Below are 15,809 nucleotides of genomic sequence, written 5' to 3'. Positions count from 1 at the left end.
ACTCATGTCTTTGGAAAGGGTAGCTGTGCCCTGAACAGGGAAGTGAGAGAGGACCCTGCCCCGGGCCAGGCGGTGGCGGGGGGGGGGTGGCGGGGCGGGGGGGGGCTGTCACCAGATGTGCAGCTCTGCTGTGGAAAATGCGGGGGGAGAGGGGGCGGGGAGCGGCGGCGGGGGCACGCACCCGTGAGTGGCCCTGCTGGCTCTGCCTCGGGGGGCATCAGCGTTTCCGAGGGCGGTCACTCAGTCGCCCCCTGGAAGCGCTGGTGTTGGCCGGCGGCCGCGGGCGGGAGGAAGCGGCCGGTGACTCAGTGAGCGTCGTCGGCTTCCTCTCTGACTCAGGATCCAATCGCTTCTGGCAGGGGTGCCGGGGGCCCGTGCGGCTGCAGCGGGACGCTTTGAACTTGGAGGCAGAAACGGAGGCTCTGACCCCGCGGTTACTGGCCCTCCTTCGGGCCTTTCCGGGGAGCGAGGCGATGAGCTGGGTTCCCGGCCCCCCTGCAGGTTGGGTGAGCCCTCTGACTCGAGGCTGCCCCGTGGCTTCAGCCGTGGGACCAGCGATGTGGGAGCTGAGGCCGCTCCGGGGTTGTGCCCACCTTGGGGGCTCCCTTGCATTTGGGAGTTATATATTTAAAAAAATTGTTGTTATTGATTTCAGAGAGGAAGTGAGAAGGACAGAGCGAGAGAGAGAGAGAAACATCCATGATGAGAGAGAATCACGGATCGGCTGCCTCCTGCAAGCTCCCTACTGGGGATGGAGCCCGCATCCTGGGCATGTGCCCCGACCGGGAGTAGAACCGGTGACCTCCTGGTTCATAGGTCGACGCTCCACCGCTGAGCCACACGGGCCGGGCTGGGGGTCATATTTGGGGGCGTGGCGGGGCCTGAGGGCGTGGCCTGGGCAGATGTGAGATGGTGGAGCCGAACTGAGGCGGCTCCCCGGGTCCATGTGTCCACTCAGCCAAGGAGACGACAGGAGGGCCCGTGTGCAGCGGCCGCCCCCCCTTCCCCGACCCCCACCCCCATCCCCACGAGGGTCGCGTTGGCTTCTTACTCCTGAGCTCTGAGCTTGCCCTCCATGGCCGCCACCTGATCCCTGTTCTAGGAAACACTTCCTCCTCCAGGTGACGGCCTCTGCCCGTGCGAGTACAGTCAGAAAAGCATGGACTTGATAGAGACATTGAAACCCTCTCCGGATTACGACAGGGGTCTGTATTCCCTGCCCCGATGACCCGGATGCTGGTCTCTTCTTCCAGGTCGTTTCTGTCCCTCCGTCCCCTCCCATGCCCACGGCCAGCGCCGAGGTCAGCTGGTCGGCTCCGGCAGGACGGCGCATGCGATGTCAGGGTTTTAAATGAGACGCTGTTATTAGCCACAGGCCCCCGACGTGCAACTCCAACCGGCTGGGCCTCGCCAAAGGGGCCGTGTGACAACTGCGAGGGGGCAGGGCCCTGCCTGGGGCGCCCCCACTTCTCACAGCGTCTTCCGCCAACTGCTGAGTTTCTTTTATTTTTTTAATTTTAATTTCTTTATTTTACTGATTTCAGAGAGGAAAGGAGAGGGAGAGAGATAGGAAGTTCAGTGATGAGAGAGAATCATGGATTGGCTGCCTCCTGCACGCCCCACACTGAGCCCGGCCTTGACCGGAATTGAACCCGGGACCCTTTGGTCCGTAGCTGAGGCTCTGTTCACTGAGTCAAACTGGCTAGGTCTTTCTTTTCTTTCCTCCCTCCCTCCCTCCCTCCCTTCCTTCCTTCCCTCCGTCTTTCCTTGTGAATTCTCACCCAAGGATATATCTTCCATTGATTTTTTAGAGAGAGAGGAAGGGAGGGAGGGGGAGAGACAGAGAGAGAAACGTTGATGTGCGAGAGACACATTGATCGGTTGCCTCCTGCACGTGTCCCGACTGGGGGCCAGGGATCAAGCCTGCAACCGAGGTACATGCCCTTGACCGGAATCCAACCTGGGACCCTTCAGTCTGCAGGCCGGCGCTCTAACCATTGAGCCACACCCACTGGGGCCCAACGCGGAGGTTAGTGTCCTGGATCGGCCTCTGTGCCTGGTAGGGGATGGGCACGGTGGCAGCTTCCACGGCTTGCACACCTCGCTGCCTCCCTGCCAGGGGGACGCAGAGCGGGAGTCCCAGGCCGAGAGGCCCTCCCTGGGGCTGGGTGGCCGTCACGGTTCGGTCACTGTGGCCGGGGAGGATCTCTGAGCCGACAGCTCACATCTGGACCCTGTGATTGGTGCAGGGAGGGAGGGAGGGCTTTCCTGAACATGGGGCTCCCGTCCCGGGCAGACGGACATCAGCCCACCACTTGGGGCTCACAGCTCCGGACGCCCAGGCTGATCCCTGAGCCCTCTGCTGCCTCCGATCCGCCTCTCCCGGACCCGTGGTGAGGGGCACAGTCTGGGGAGCAGGTTCCTCGGTCGTGGAGCCCAGGGCTTGGCACTCCATAGAGGATGGGGGTTTCTCCGCCTCTCCCAGACCCGTGGTGAGGGGCACAGTCTGGGGAGCAGGTTCCTCGGTCCTGGAGCCCAGGGCTTGGCACTCCATAGAGGATGGGGGTTTCTCAGTTGCATTTGCGGGGGGACACATGTCGGGGCCGCAGCTGCGAGTGACTTTCTGAACACAACGGTCTTGGAGGATGTAAGCAGCCAGGGAAGGAAGGAGAAAGGAGCCCTTCTCAGAAGCACGGCAAAACCGAAACCGAAGAAAAACCCCATGAAAATCCCTCCAAGGGCACAGGAAATGCCGCTGATGCTCTGAGCCGCGCACTTGAGGGTCGAGGCTGGGCCGCCCCAGCCGTTGTGTTTGGACCGAGGGAGGCCATGCCGGGACCCAGCCCGAGGGAGGCCATGCCGGGACCCAGCCCGAGGGAGGCCCGCGGGGTGTGTACGCCTGTGTCTGTGCTTCTGTTGTTCAATCCAGAGCTGACCGGGGTTCACGGGGCGCCCGGGAGATAGGACGGGAACTGGTTCAAAGTGCGCGCACCCCACGGGGGTCAGATGACTGTCAGCTGGCCGGGGCCTCTTGAGTGACAGTGGGAGGAGCTCTGACCTCTGTGCAGTCCCCAAAACGCCCGTTTGGAAATCTCTTTGAAGATGGATGAGGCAAACACACTCCCCTAATAATAACCGAGGGGCAGCTGGCGGGCCTGCAGGAAGCAGCAGAGAGCCCGCCGCGACTCGGACATGAAGCTGACCGGCCTCGTCCCCCTTCCTCTCCGCCGCTTCCTTGCGTCTGGCCGCAGCTTCGGGCTCAGGGAGTGTCTTCGGGGACAGCCTTGAGGATGTGGACACTTTCACTCTCGTTTTATGAGTGTCACCAGGTCCCGGGGATGGAGCCTCACTCTCTCCCTACACAGCAGCTGGCCGTGGCCTGTGGCAGGCGGCTCACCTGGCCTGGCCTGGGGGTGCTCGGGGGCACGCCAGCTGGTGTGTGGCCTGGGGCTGCCGTGACCCTCAGCGGAGGGTGTCTCCTGGGCCCCCCCCGGGAGCCGCAGGGTGAGCATACACAAAAGTCTGCTTTTCATGGGGTGGGGGGAGGGCGAGGGGGTCATGCTCTCTCTGTTTGGCCAACACGACAAGAGTGGACCAGCCGTCCCTAAGAAGGAGCAGCGGCCTTTTGCCATGTCAGCGGCCTCATGATCCCTGAGATGCTGTTGTAGAGGGAGGCGTGGTCACCTGTCCAGCCCTCGGGGCTCCGGGACCAGTTCCGATGTTTGTCCATCGATTCATTCATCGTTGATCCATCCACGTACCTATTCCCTGGGGCTGGGGCTGCCACGTAGTCACTCAGTCACAGTGAGACTGTCTTCTTAGCTTTTTAAAAAATATATATTTTTTAATGATTTCAGAGAGGAAGGGAGAGGGAGAGAGAGATAGACACATCCATGATGAGAGAGAGTCATGAATCAGCTGCCTCCTGCACGCCCCCCACTGGGGATCGAGCCCGCAACCCGGGCATGTGCCCTGACCGGGAATCGAACCATGACCTCCTGGTTCATAGGTTGACGCTCAACCACGGAGCCACGCCGGCCGGGCCAGCGCTGTATTTGTAAGCTGGCAGATAAGAAAAGGCAGCGCTATCTGCTTCCAAGCTCATGCCTTCTCTCCACACGCTTTGAGATTTCATAAATGTCGTTGACCAGGCGTGTTTTCCAATGACCCCATGACTTCCAGCCGCTCCAGCCAATGCGGACGGAGCCGTGATGATACCAGGCTTCACGAGGCATGACTCAGCCCTGGAGACATCGACCTGCGTGGCCGTTGTTAAGAGCCTGCTTCAGCCAATATGATGGCCAGGAACCATCCCAAGCTCCCAAGCCATGAGCGTGCAGGTAACGTGTATGAATACGACCCGCGATCAGGCCAGGTTGTCCTCTGCGGAGATGCAGCCACTGACAAACATCGCCCCTTTTCTCCCCCCCGCCACCCCCCCACCGTGGCTCACGCGCTGTGTGTGACTCACAGTTGGTGTGTGATGGGGCCCGATTCTGCAGGGAATGTTTGGTCTGCTGCAACAGAGAGGACACGCAGGCTCCGGGTTCCCGGCTTCTTAACAAGCGTGCTTTGCCAAGAAGGAAACGCTCCAAAGCGGTCTCCATCCCTGAGAGACTGAGGCAGGCATGCGGGGTACGGGGCGAACAGGGCTTCTCCCCACGGGGAGCCCATGTCTTCGCACCGGCTTGTCCCGTGGGCACGTGGATGCTTCAGCTCCCCATGGGCCCTGTGCTCCACGAGGGGCAGCGCTCCACTCAAGTCAACACTGCTGGGCCCTGGCCGGTGTGGCTCAGTGGACAGAGCGTCGGCCTGTGGACTGAAGGGTCCCGGGTTCAATTCGGGTCAAGGGCATGTGCGTGGGTTGTGGCTTGCTCCATCCCCAGTGGGGGGCGTGCAGGAGGCAGCCAATCCATGATTCTCTCTCATCATGGATGTTTCTTTCTCTCCCTCTCCCTTCCTCTCTCAATTCAATAAAAATATTTAAAGAATAATCAGAGGGGCGGGCTACAAATTCTTTTTAAGTATGTTTGTATTGCCCTAGCTGGTTTGGCTCAATGGACAGAGCGTCGGCCTGCAGACTAAAGGGTCCCAGGGTCTATTCCGGCCAAGGGCACATGCTGGGTTGCGAGCTCGATCCCCAGTAAGGGCATGCAGGAGGCAGCCAATCAATGGTTCTCTCTCATCATTGATGTTTCTATCTCTCTCTCTCTCTTCCTTCCTCTCTAAAATCAATAAAATATATTTAAAAAAAATAAAAAATAAATATGTTTGTATTAGACGGGGTGCGTGCGGGAGGCAACCAATCCATGTGTTTCTCTCACATCGATGTCTCTCTCTGTCTTTCCCTCTCTTCCACTCTCCCTAAAAGAACAATATCCTTGGGTGAGGAGTAACAGCACCAACAACAGAAACAAACAAACAGCCAGGTGGTGCGTGTTTTAGACATTCTTGCTGTGCACGGGTTGGAAATCACCTTTCTGGGTGTTCTGCATGAACACGGGGTGCAGGAGTCACAGGCGGATGCAGGGATGGAGGGCGCTGGTCTATTTCACTGGAGACAGAGGGGTCTGTGCCCCCAGATGCGCGAGGGGTGCAGCCGGCGGCCCTGTTTGCGTCCAGGGGCCCCTCCCCCAGCCCCTCCGCCCCGCCCTCCAAGTCCCATGCATCGTGGGCTGTGGACTTTCCCATGTACCGTGGCCACGTGTCCCCGACCCCAGCTGCATTTCTGAAAATGGGGAAAATGGGGGCATTTTCGGAGTCTGTGCTCTGTTGCAAGATTTGGAGTGATATTTCAGAGCCGCCCTGGGCCATCTGTCTCCTGACAGGGGGGAGGGGGAGGGAGGAACCGGCGGGTGCGGGTGGGGAGGGGAGAGGGAGGGGGGACCAGGAGGGGGGGAGGGGGAGCCACATCCTGCTGACGTCGCAGCGCCCCCCTCCGGGATAGCAGAGGGGTTCCCAGCCGCCCACTCCCTCCCATTTACTAGAAACCCAGCCGCCAGCTTGGAAACCTGGGGCCCACCGTCCGTTGCATTGTGTGCGGTTCTCCGGGGACCCAAAGGGCCCTGGACTGGGGGTAGTTTGAAGCTGCCCGGTTCCCTGAAACAGGGGGTTTCCATGAGTCATAACAGACCCGGGGGGCGGGGCGGGCGGGAGCTGCAGGCACCTCGCATCCTCCGGGGCCCCAGGGGGCGGGAGACAGGCCCCCACGTGGCCAGCGGCGCCCCGCCCCGCCCCCTGCCCGCAGCTGCGTGTCTGCTGCGCCCCCGCCGCGCCCCCTCCCCCTCTCCTCTGCGTCCCCAGCACCACCCGTGTCCACTGCGCCCCCTACCCGCGCCGGGTCCCCGCCAGGCCTGCATCCCTGTCCCCCTGCCCTGCCAGCTGGTGTTCCCAGAGTCCCCACCCTCGTCCCCTGCGCCCCCACCGCCCACTCGTGTCCACCCGTGTCCTCTGCGCTCCCACTGCCCGGCCTGCCGGTGATCACCGCGCCCCCACACCCGCACCCCCTGCGCCCCTCCCCACATCGCCCTCCGCCCACTTTCCACCGCGCACCCGCACCCCGCACCCCGCGATGCTCCCTGCGTCCTCCCTGCCAGGCTGGCTCATCGCCCCTGCGCCCCCGACGCGTGCCCCCTGCTCTGCCCAGAGTCACCCACCTGGCACCTCTTTCTTGGGAAATGCAGGACCCCAGGATGGGGGAGGGCGCCCCATCTCCTCCGCTCCCGCAGGAGAGTCCCCAAGGCCACCCTTCCTCCAGCCCTGGCCTGGGTCCCAGATGCACCCCGTCTCTGCGGCCTGGACCCCGGGGCCTGTTTATAAGTCAGATCGGAGCTGGCGTGGGTCACCCGAGGCGAAGAAAGCCCCCTTCCACCACCAGCGTGGCAGGGTCCGCTCTGCTTTCTGGCTACGGCCCCGATTTAATTTTCATCCAGCAAAAACAAACACGGCCGTAGCCTGGAAATGTGGATCCACTCGCAGTTTGTTTGCAGCCGGATGGGGCCCCGCCTGCGTGGTTTTGCGGTGAGCAGATGCGCGCGTTGCTGCCCTGAAACCAGATGTGCCTGTTGAAAGCCGGGCCTCCCTAGTGTTCGCATCTCCCGTGGATCATAGGATTTGGCTGTTTCAGCCTTGATCCTCCAATATCGCATTAAGAAAATATTTTGTGTTGATTTCAGAGAGGAAGGGAGAGGGGGAGAGAGAGAATCCTCGATGGGCTGCCTCCTGCACGCCCCTACTGGGGATCGGGCATGTGCCCTGACCTCCTGGCTCATAGGTCCACGTTCAACCACTGAGCCACCTGGCGGGCCAATACCGAATTTTAATTACAGACACAATGCCGTGGAGAAAGGTGAGCCCCCTTGTTGGGGATGTCCCGCAGTTCAGAGATGGCGGTCAGCCGAGTCGCTGAGATGTTTGGGGTTGTTTTCCTGCGTGTGCCGGCCACGTGCCCAGCATGGCTGCGTTGGGGGTGCTGCCCCATAGAGGAGGAACTCTGAACAGCTGCTGTCCTATCAGCGGCTTTACGTGCCCGCCTGGGCAAGGGGGACGCATCAAAAACGGATGGAGCCCAGCTGGTGTGGCTCGGCGGCTGGGCGACGACCTGTGAACCAGGAGGTCATAGTTCAATTCCCCATCAGGGCACATGCCTGGGTTGTGGGCTCCATCCCCAGTGTGGGGCGTGCAGGAGGCAGCCGATCCGTGATTCTCTCTCATCATGGATGTTTCTCTCTCTCTCCTTTCCCTTCCTCTCTGAAATCAATAAAAATATATTTGAGAGAGAGAGAGAGAGAGAGAGAAAACATAAAAAAATGGACAGGGCTCCATCCACCCAGCGGCCTGTGCCACGGAGCCCTTCAGCAGGTGCGTTGATGAGCGTGGAGCAGAATTCGCGAGATTTCGTGGCAGCCTCCGGTGTTTGCGATTAAATCAAGAACTTAACCTCGACGATGAGAGAGAATCCTTGGTCAGCTGACTAGGATAGCCAGAAACGACGAGTAGGCGCGGACAAGAGGAAGCGATGGCTACCCGGTGAGTCACGCGGGCCTTGAACCCACCCGGCCTCCCAGTTCTCTTAATTTGAGGCGGTAATAGAAACCTTCGTATGGCCACACGGGCCAGGGTGGACCTCCCGCGGCTGCCTGGGGGAAGGAAGAGAAGGAGGCTCGCCGGGCAGAATAAGCCAGGCCTCCCCTCCATCGCTGTCTCCTCGGGACCATAACTCGCTTTTCCCAGGCCTCAGTTTTCTTCCTTGTAAAAGTGAGGCGAGAGGAGGGCATGCCTCAGAGGGGGGCACGCCCAGGGCTGGGCACTCAAGCAATGCTCCCATGAAGCCCTGGCCGGTTTGGCTCAGTGGATAGAGGGTCGGCCTGCGGACCGAAGGGTCCCGGGTTTGATTCCGGTCAAGGGCACTACCTCGGTTGCAGGCTCCTCCCCAGCCCGGGGCCCTGGTCTAACTAATTTATGTGTTTCTGTCACATCGATGTTTCTCTCTGTCTTTCCCTCTCTCTTCCATTTTCTCTCTAAAAATCAATGGGAAAATATCCTTGGGTGAGGATTAAAAAAGAAAGAAAGAAAGAAAGAAATGCTCCCATTTTGTGCAATTCCTAGTCTGAGGCAGCCCCCCACTTCCCCACGAGCAGGTCACAGAAGCCTGTGCTGTGGTTTTCCCGGGGGGCAGCTGGAATATGCAGACTTTGAATGATGCAAGTGAGCCAGGCAACGTTCTGGTTATCAAGGTTAAGCTCTTGATTTAATCGCATGCCTATTTAAAATTGCCCGCATACATACACTTATTTAGGAGGGCTGCCTTTTTCACCGCGTTCAGACTTCGTCATCACGCAGGCCCCGCGGCGTGCCCTCACTCCGCCTTCCAGACCACGCCCGCTCGCTTCTGTCGGGCCCAAGTGTCTTTGAGATTTAGCGCCTTTTGAGCCTGTATTATGGCGGTCCCTGGCAATGCCATCTCCAGAGCAATCCCCATGAACCATGTGTGGTCTCCATAAAGCAAGCTTGTTCCTGTAGTGCTTTTAAAAGGGATCTCAGGCCCGGCCGGTGTGGCTCAGGGGTTGCGCATCGACCTAGGAACCAGGAGGTCAGGGTTGGATCCCAGGTCAGGGCACATGCCCGGGTTGCGGGCTCGATCCCCAGTGTGGGGCGTGCGGGAGGCAGCCGATCAAGGATTCTCTCTCATCATGGATGCTTCTCTCTCTTTCTCCCTCTCCCTTCCTCTCTGAAATAAACAAAAGTACCCCTTACCTAGTGCCCTCGTTGGCATGTGAGCTTCAAGGCCCCGGGTGGCAGGAAGTTGCAGTTCTGGAAGGAGGCCTGGTGGCACAGGCTTGGGGACGGCCGTCAGTGGGAGTGGACAGCGGGAGAGGCAACATCTCTTCCTTGGGCAATGCTTCTCCCCGGAGAGAGGGCGCAGAGCCGGGGTCTACGCAGCCAGCGTGAGCCGGTTGGGCAATCGTCCCGCCAGCTCCCTCTAACTCCGGCGGGAGTGTTTAGGCCCAAGAATCCTACGTGACCACAGTGTGCCAGAAACTGTTCATGGAGTTTTGTAGCCATGGCTTTTCCAGAGGAGGAATGGAACTGATACGATTTTTAAATTTTGTTCTGTTTTTGGTTAATCCTCACTGGAGAATATTTTCTCCCCGTTGATTTTTAGAAAGAGTGGAAGGAAGCAGGAGAGACACAGAGAGAGGAACATCGATGTGAGAGAGAGACATCGGTTGGTTGCCTCCCGCACATGCCCCAACCAGGGCCGGGAATCGAGCCTGCAACCGAGGTCCATGCCCTTGACCGGAATCGAACCTGGGATCCTTCAGTCCACAGGCCAACGCTCTATCCACCGGGCCAAACCAGCCAGGGCCTTTGGAAACGTTTTTTTAAATAGGATGTTTTCCATACAACACGAGGATTTGCCAGTGTGCATGATGAGTAAACACATCTACTTGGCCTGTGTGGGGTGTCTGGAATTCTCTGGAATTCTTTTATTTTATTGTACTCTACCCCAAGGATTCCTGAGCTATGCCACAGTCAGCCAGTCATAATCTTTGAGAAATTTACTTCTGACACTTCTTGGTATTGTCCCATTCACACTCTATATTTCACACGAGAGAGAGTTTAAAATATATATATATATATATATATTTTTTTTAAAATATATTTTATTGCTTTTTTACAGAGAGGAAGGGAGAGGGATAGAGAGCTAGAAACATCGATGAGAGAGAAACATCGATCAGCTGCCTCCTGCACACCCCCCACTGGGGATGCGCCCGCAACCACGGTACATGCCCTTGACCGGAATCGAACCTGGGACCTTTCAGTCCGCAGGCCGACGCTCTATCCACTGAGCCAAACCGGTTAGGGCTAAAATATATATATTGATTTCAGAGAGAGGGAGAGGGATAGAGAGATAGAAACATCCATGATGAGAAAGAATCATGGATCTGCTGCCTCCTGCACGCCCCACATTAGGGACTGAGTGGGAACTGAACCAGGACCTCCTGAGCCACTCCGGCCGGGGAGAGAGAATTTTTAATAGGCTGCAGGGGACTTCCTACAAACATAAAAATCACAACTTAGTGGCTTTGTGGCATCTATCCCAACATGTCCGCAGGAGCAGGGTTATTGGGGTGCAGAAAAATAAAGGAAGATAACACAGCCGCGTGCTTAGACGGAGAACGGGCTGTTTTTGGAAGCTGTGTGTTTTTTTTTTCGGATGAGCTAAGTGTCATTTCTAACCCAAAAGACCCAAAGGTGTAACATTAGGTAAGTGTCTGCTAGGTTCATTTTGGCCAGGCGGGTTCTGTGAGGTCAGGGAAGAGGTCACAGGTCGAGGCTGCAGAATCAAGGTCACTGACTGTCCATCCTCACTCTGATGGGGCAGTTCCTGAACACAAAAGCTCCCCGGCCGGCGTGGCTCCAGGGTTGAGGGTCGGCCTAGGAACCAGGAGGTCACGGTTCGATTCCCGGTCGGGGCACCTGCCTGGGTTGCGGGCTAGGTTCCCAGTGTGGGGCGTGCAGGAGGCAGCCGACCCATGATTGTATCTCATCATGGATGTTTCTAGCTTTCTCTTTCTCTCCCTTCCTCTCCGAAATCAATAAAAATATATTTAAAAACAAGGTTGCCGTCTCTCCATCAGAGAAGCAGCGTCCCACCGAGACCCAGCTTTCATTCTCTTGTCTGTCTTTTCTAAGCCTTTCAGCCGCCCCCGCTCAGGGTCACGGAACCTGGCTGAGCTGGCGTGGCCCATAAGGCGCCCTGGGGCTGAGTATGCCGTGGCCGTGCTGGCTCCCCACAAGTGGCGCCCGAACAGGGCCTGAGTTCGGGGGAACTACAGTGGTTAGGTGAAAGGAGGCCCCCAGGCGTGCGCACGCAAAAAGTAAGGTAGGGCCCTGGCCGGTGTGGCTCAGTGGATAGAGCGTCGGCCTGCGGACTGAGGGGTCCCGGGTTCGATTCCGGTCAAGGGCATGTACCTTGGTTGCGGGCACATCCCCAGTGGGAGGTGTGCAGGAGGCAGCTGATCGATGTTTCTCTCTCATCGATGTTTCTAACTCTCTATCCCTCTCCCTTCCTCTCTGTAAAAAATCAATAAAATATATTAAAAAAAAAAAAAAAAAAAAAGTAAGGCAGGGAGCCGAGGTGTGGTAATAGCTCGGTGTAAAACTTGGGAAAAACTAAAAAAAAAACAAAAACAAACATGCACCACCTCCTGGACACCCTCGGTTAACTTCAGTTCTGAGCTATGAGGGACAGAGCTGGGCAGAAGCTTTTAGCAAGGGAGCTGGGGGTGAGTCCTGCAGGCGCTGCCCGCGCCATGCCAGGTCGCCCGTAGCCAGGGCAGAGGGTGCACCAGGAGACGGCGATCAAATGTGGTTGTTGGGTTTGGCTGGCCTCTCGAGCTGCTGAGCTGGGCAGGAAAGAGAGCCACCTGTTTGTGGACTTAGCTCACCAGTTCTGGGGTGCCCTCTGTAATCTGAATCGCGTCTTTGCTCAAGAGAAAAACAGGTCTGCCTGGCATGCCGCGGAGGGTGCAGACCGGGCGGTTCGTGTCCTTCAGCCACGCCCCAGGCTTTTCTACATTTACTTCCCAGCACCCTCGTGAGTGGTTCGGGATGCCTTTTGGCTCTATTTAAAAATGTCCAACCGCCCGGCCGGTGTGGCTCAGTGGATAGAGCGTCGGCCCGCGGACTGCAGGGTCCCAGGTTCGATCCCGGTCAAGGGCAGGTACCTTGGTTGCGGGCACATCCCCAGTGGGAGGTGTGCAGGAGGCAGCTGATCGATGTTTCTCTCTCATCGATGTTTCTAGCTCTCTATCCCTCTTCCTTCCTCTCTGTAAAATATCAATAAAATATATTAAAAAATAAATAAATAAATAAAAAATAATAAAAATAAAAATGTCCAACAGCCCGGCCGGTGTGGCTCAGTGGATAGAGCGTCGGCCCGCGGACTGCAGGGTCCCAGGTTCGATCCCGGTCAAGGGCAGGTACCTTGGTTGCAGGCACATCCCCGGTAGGGGGTGTGCAGGAGGCAGCCGACCCATGAGGTTTCTCTCCCGTCGAAGTTTCTATCTCTCTCTCCCTCTAAAAAAAAATCAATAAAAACATATTTTTTTTAAAAATAAAATCTTCTAACAGATTTTCTGCACATCCTAGGGTGAAGTGTAACCGTGTGCTATGAACGGTGATGATCTGGGACACGACCGGGGCCCGCGGGCCACGTGTTTGCATGAACAAGAATCCTGCTGTGTGAGTGCACGCCCGTCTGGCGGCCACACGGTTTCTGTTGAGTTTTCTTCCGCCTGGTTATCGGAGTCAAGGTCGTTGGGACGGGGCCTGGCACAGATACTCTAACCGTACAGCTTAATGTGTAACTCGCCCGTCTTCCTTCTGTGTCAGCAGTTGGCACCGAGGGAAGCCTGCAGCCAGGGAGGGCCAGGCCGGAGCGGGCCGTGTTGAAACCCACGCCCCCGGGGGGCTGCACGCGACCCGTTCCTTTGAGCAACCTGTAAGACCTGCGGGCGCACCGGTTTCTGCAACCGGAAAGCCTCTTGTTTGAAAACCCTCTCGAGCAACCTGTGGGCCTGTGGTCTGGGGATGGAGCTTCCTTATTGATCTGGTGGCTGGTGACGCAAGGCCTCCTGGGAGGGCCGCGTGGGGACCGCAGGCGACGGTTACCCGGTGGCCCTGACGCCCGCCCAGGGCCTTCTGGACGGAGGAGAAGTCGGAAAGTTTCCCCTTTTCATCTCCTCTCTTGTGTGACTTTGTCATTTAAAAAAAAACAACCAAAGCGAGTCATCCAAAAGGGGCTTGCGCTCATGCGCTCAGGGAGGTGAGCTTGACAGAGCAGCGTCCTCCCTTGCCCCTCACATCCCACCCTGGAAACATCATGCATTCTAGCAGGTTCTCCAAGGTGGGGGTCCATGTTTCATGAATCTGCTCGGAGGCGACCTATATGAATCAAGAAGTCACTGGTTCGATTCCCGGTCAGGGCCCGGGTTGCAGGCTTGGTCCCTGGCTCGGGGCCACTTGAGATGTCTCTCTCGCCTGGATGTTTCTCTCTCTCTGTCTCATCCACACTCTCTCTAAAATAATTAATTAAAAATGTTACAGAGCCCTCGCCGGTATGGCTCAGTGGACAGAGCGTTAGCCTGCGGACTGAGGGGTCCTGGGTTCGATTCCCGGTCAAGGGCACATGCCCGGGTTGAGGGCTCAATCTCCAGTAGGGGGCGTGCGGGAGGCAGCCCATCACTGATTCTCGCTCCTCATTGATGTTTCTGTCTCCCTCTCCCTTCCTCTCTGAGATCAATAAAAATATATTAAAAAAAGAAAAGGAAAGAACATGTTTGCTGCCTGATTAGACTGACTTGTCCATTTATTCTTACCCTCCCTGCATCTGGGTCCCAAAGTGCAGCCCTGCCCTCCCCCCTTCCCCCGCCACCCCCCCGTCCCCATAACCATGAGGGATCAGAGCCAAAAACAGCAAAGAGGGTCTGATGGGCGACGTGACAAACGAGTGACCCGTTTCCTTGAAATGAGAGACGCAGGGCAAGCAGTGACCGCCTGTGCCCGCAGCATCACCTTCTGTCTGATGTTCCTCTCCGAAGTGGGTGCCCCTGGAGGTGGCCCTCCCCCCTCCCAGGATTCCTGGGGCCGGGGTGCGGGCGGGTCGGGGGGAGACAGGGAGTGCGTAGTCCCTTATCTCGGGTACAACCGGAGTCAACAGCGGGACCAGGAAGTGGACCGGGGCCCGGCACCGCGTGGAAAGGGGGAGTGTTTGTTTTTCTCTCGGAGCAAAGTTTGATTTACTCTTTCACAAGGCACCGCGGCTGGACTCGGTTCTGGAGAAATTTGACTTGGCACCGGGTCGGAGTCACATATTGATAACGGAGGCGCGGGAACACGGTGTCTCTTGTGTTTTCCCAGCTTTATCATTAACCCCAAGTTCGGGAACGTGTTTGCTGGGAGAGGTGTCCGTTTCCAAGCGTTCAAGGAGGAGGTCGTTCTCCACGGATGAGGAATTGGGGCATTCTTAGCCGACAGGCGTCATCGTGGGGTACCCCCGGCCGGAGGGGCCCTCTGACCTTGGCCTCCGATGGCGTCAGGTCTCGGCTCTATCGTGCCTTCGCATCAGATGGGCATAAGAACCGTCTCCCCCTGAAGGTTGCTGACGGGCGTCCTCAAACTGCGGCCCGCGGGCCACAGGCGGCCCGCCGAGGACATGGATCCGGCCCGCCGGGGGCCGCTGCCTGTCCTGCTTAGCAGCCGACGCGTCCTGGGCCCGCAGTGCGCATAGGAATTTGTTCATAGTTTTTTTTAAACTATAGTCCAGCCCTCCAACGGTCTGAGGGACAGTGAACTGGCCCCCTGCTTTTTTTGTTTGTTTGTTTGTTTGTTTGTTTGTTTTTAAATATATTTTATTGATTTTTTACAGAGAGGAAGGGAGAGGGATAGAGAGCTAGAAACATCCATGAGAGAGAATCATCGATCAGCTGCCTCCTGCACACCTCCCACTGGGGACGTGCCCACAACCAAGGTACATGCCCTTGACCGGAATCGAACCCGGGACCCTTCAGTCCGCAGGCCGACGCTCTATCCACTGAGCCAAACCGGTTTCGGCAATGGCCCCCTGTTTAAAAAGTTTGAGGACCCCTGCAAGACGTGCGTAGGGCGGACGGGAGAGTGGGACGGAGTATACCCAGCACCAAGCTGTTAGGATTCTATTCCTCCAGTGGTCGGCAAACTCATCAGTCAACAGAGCGGCAAACCGCGGCTCTCGAGCCGCATGGGGCTCGCGAGCCGCAGTTTGCCGACCACTGCCTTCAGTCATTTCCATTTTATTTACTGTGTGGCGTAAGACTTCTGTCTTCTCTTTCTGGAAGCGTCTACAGGGAGTCACCTGTACCAGGTGGAGTTTGTTTGATCACCCCAACCGCCTGGGGAAGGGCCCAGGACTCTGCCCATTTAACAGATGAGGAAACGGAGGCTCCGTAAGAGGCCGGAACCTCCCCGGTACCTCCCGGTTGGGAAGTGCTGGGTCTGCCACCCCCATAGCCTCGCTGCTCCCAGGCTGAGGAGACCCCGAGAGGGGATCATTCCTTTTGTTCTGGGAGGCGCGCATGGAGGTCCCCGTAAGCTCAGGAGGCCACTTATCACGCTTCTGCCCAACGGACAGGGGTTCCCTTTGAGAGTTCTTAAAGGGGCAGTGCCAGGCAAACAGGTCCTGGGAGCCAGGCCGGCTCCAGCGGCTATTCCCCCCCGCCCCCAACCCCATTGGCAGGCCTCCCGCAGCAGCAGGACCAGCAGCA

General features: G+C 57.8%; 1 long non-coding RNA gene across 2 annotated transcripts; it reads left to right on the top strand.

Annotated features, from left to right (window-relative positions):
• Positions 1 to 3,081: 3,081 nt before the first annotated feature.
• LOC308238773 lies at positions 3,082 to 5,247 on the top strand. 2 transcript variants are annotated; one of them, XR_013959614.1, is made up of 3 exons: positions 3,082 to 3,504; positions 4,183 to 4,340; positions 4,474 to 5,247. It is a non-coding gene; the product is annotated as an uncharacterized lncRNA (long non-coding RNA). The 2 variants fall into 2 exon arrangements; XR_013959615.1 differs by having other exon boundaries at positions 3,091 to 3,504; positions 4,503 to 5,247.
• The last annotated feature ends 10,562 nt before the right edge of the window (positions 5,248 to 15,809 follow it).

This window comes from Plecotus auritus, assembly GCF_963455305.1.
Source record: "Plecotus auritus genome assembly, chromosome: 14".
Classification (NCBI taxonomy): Eukaryota; Metazoa; Chordata; class Mammalia; order Chiroptera; family Vespertilionidae; genus Plecotus; species Plecotus auritus.
Note: the sequence above shows the minus strand (reverse complement) of the source record. Positions and strands in the feature narration are given on the sequence as shown.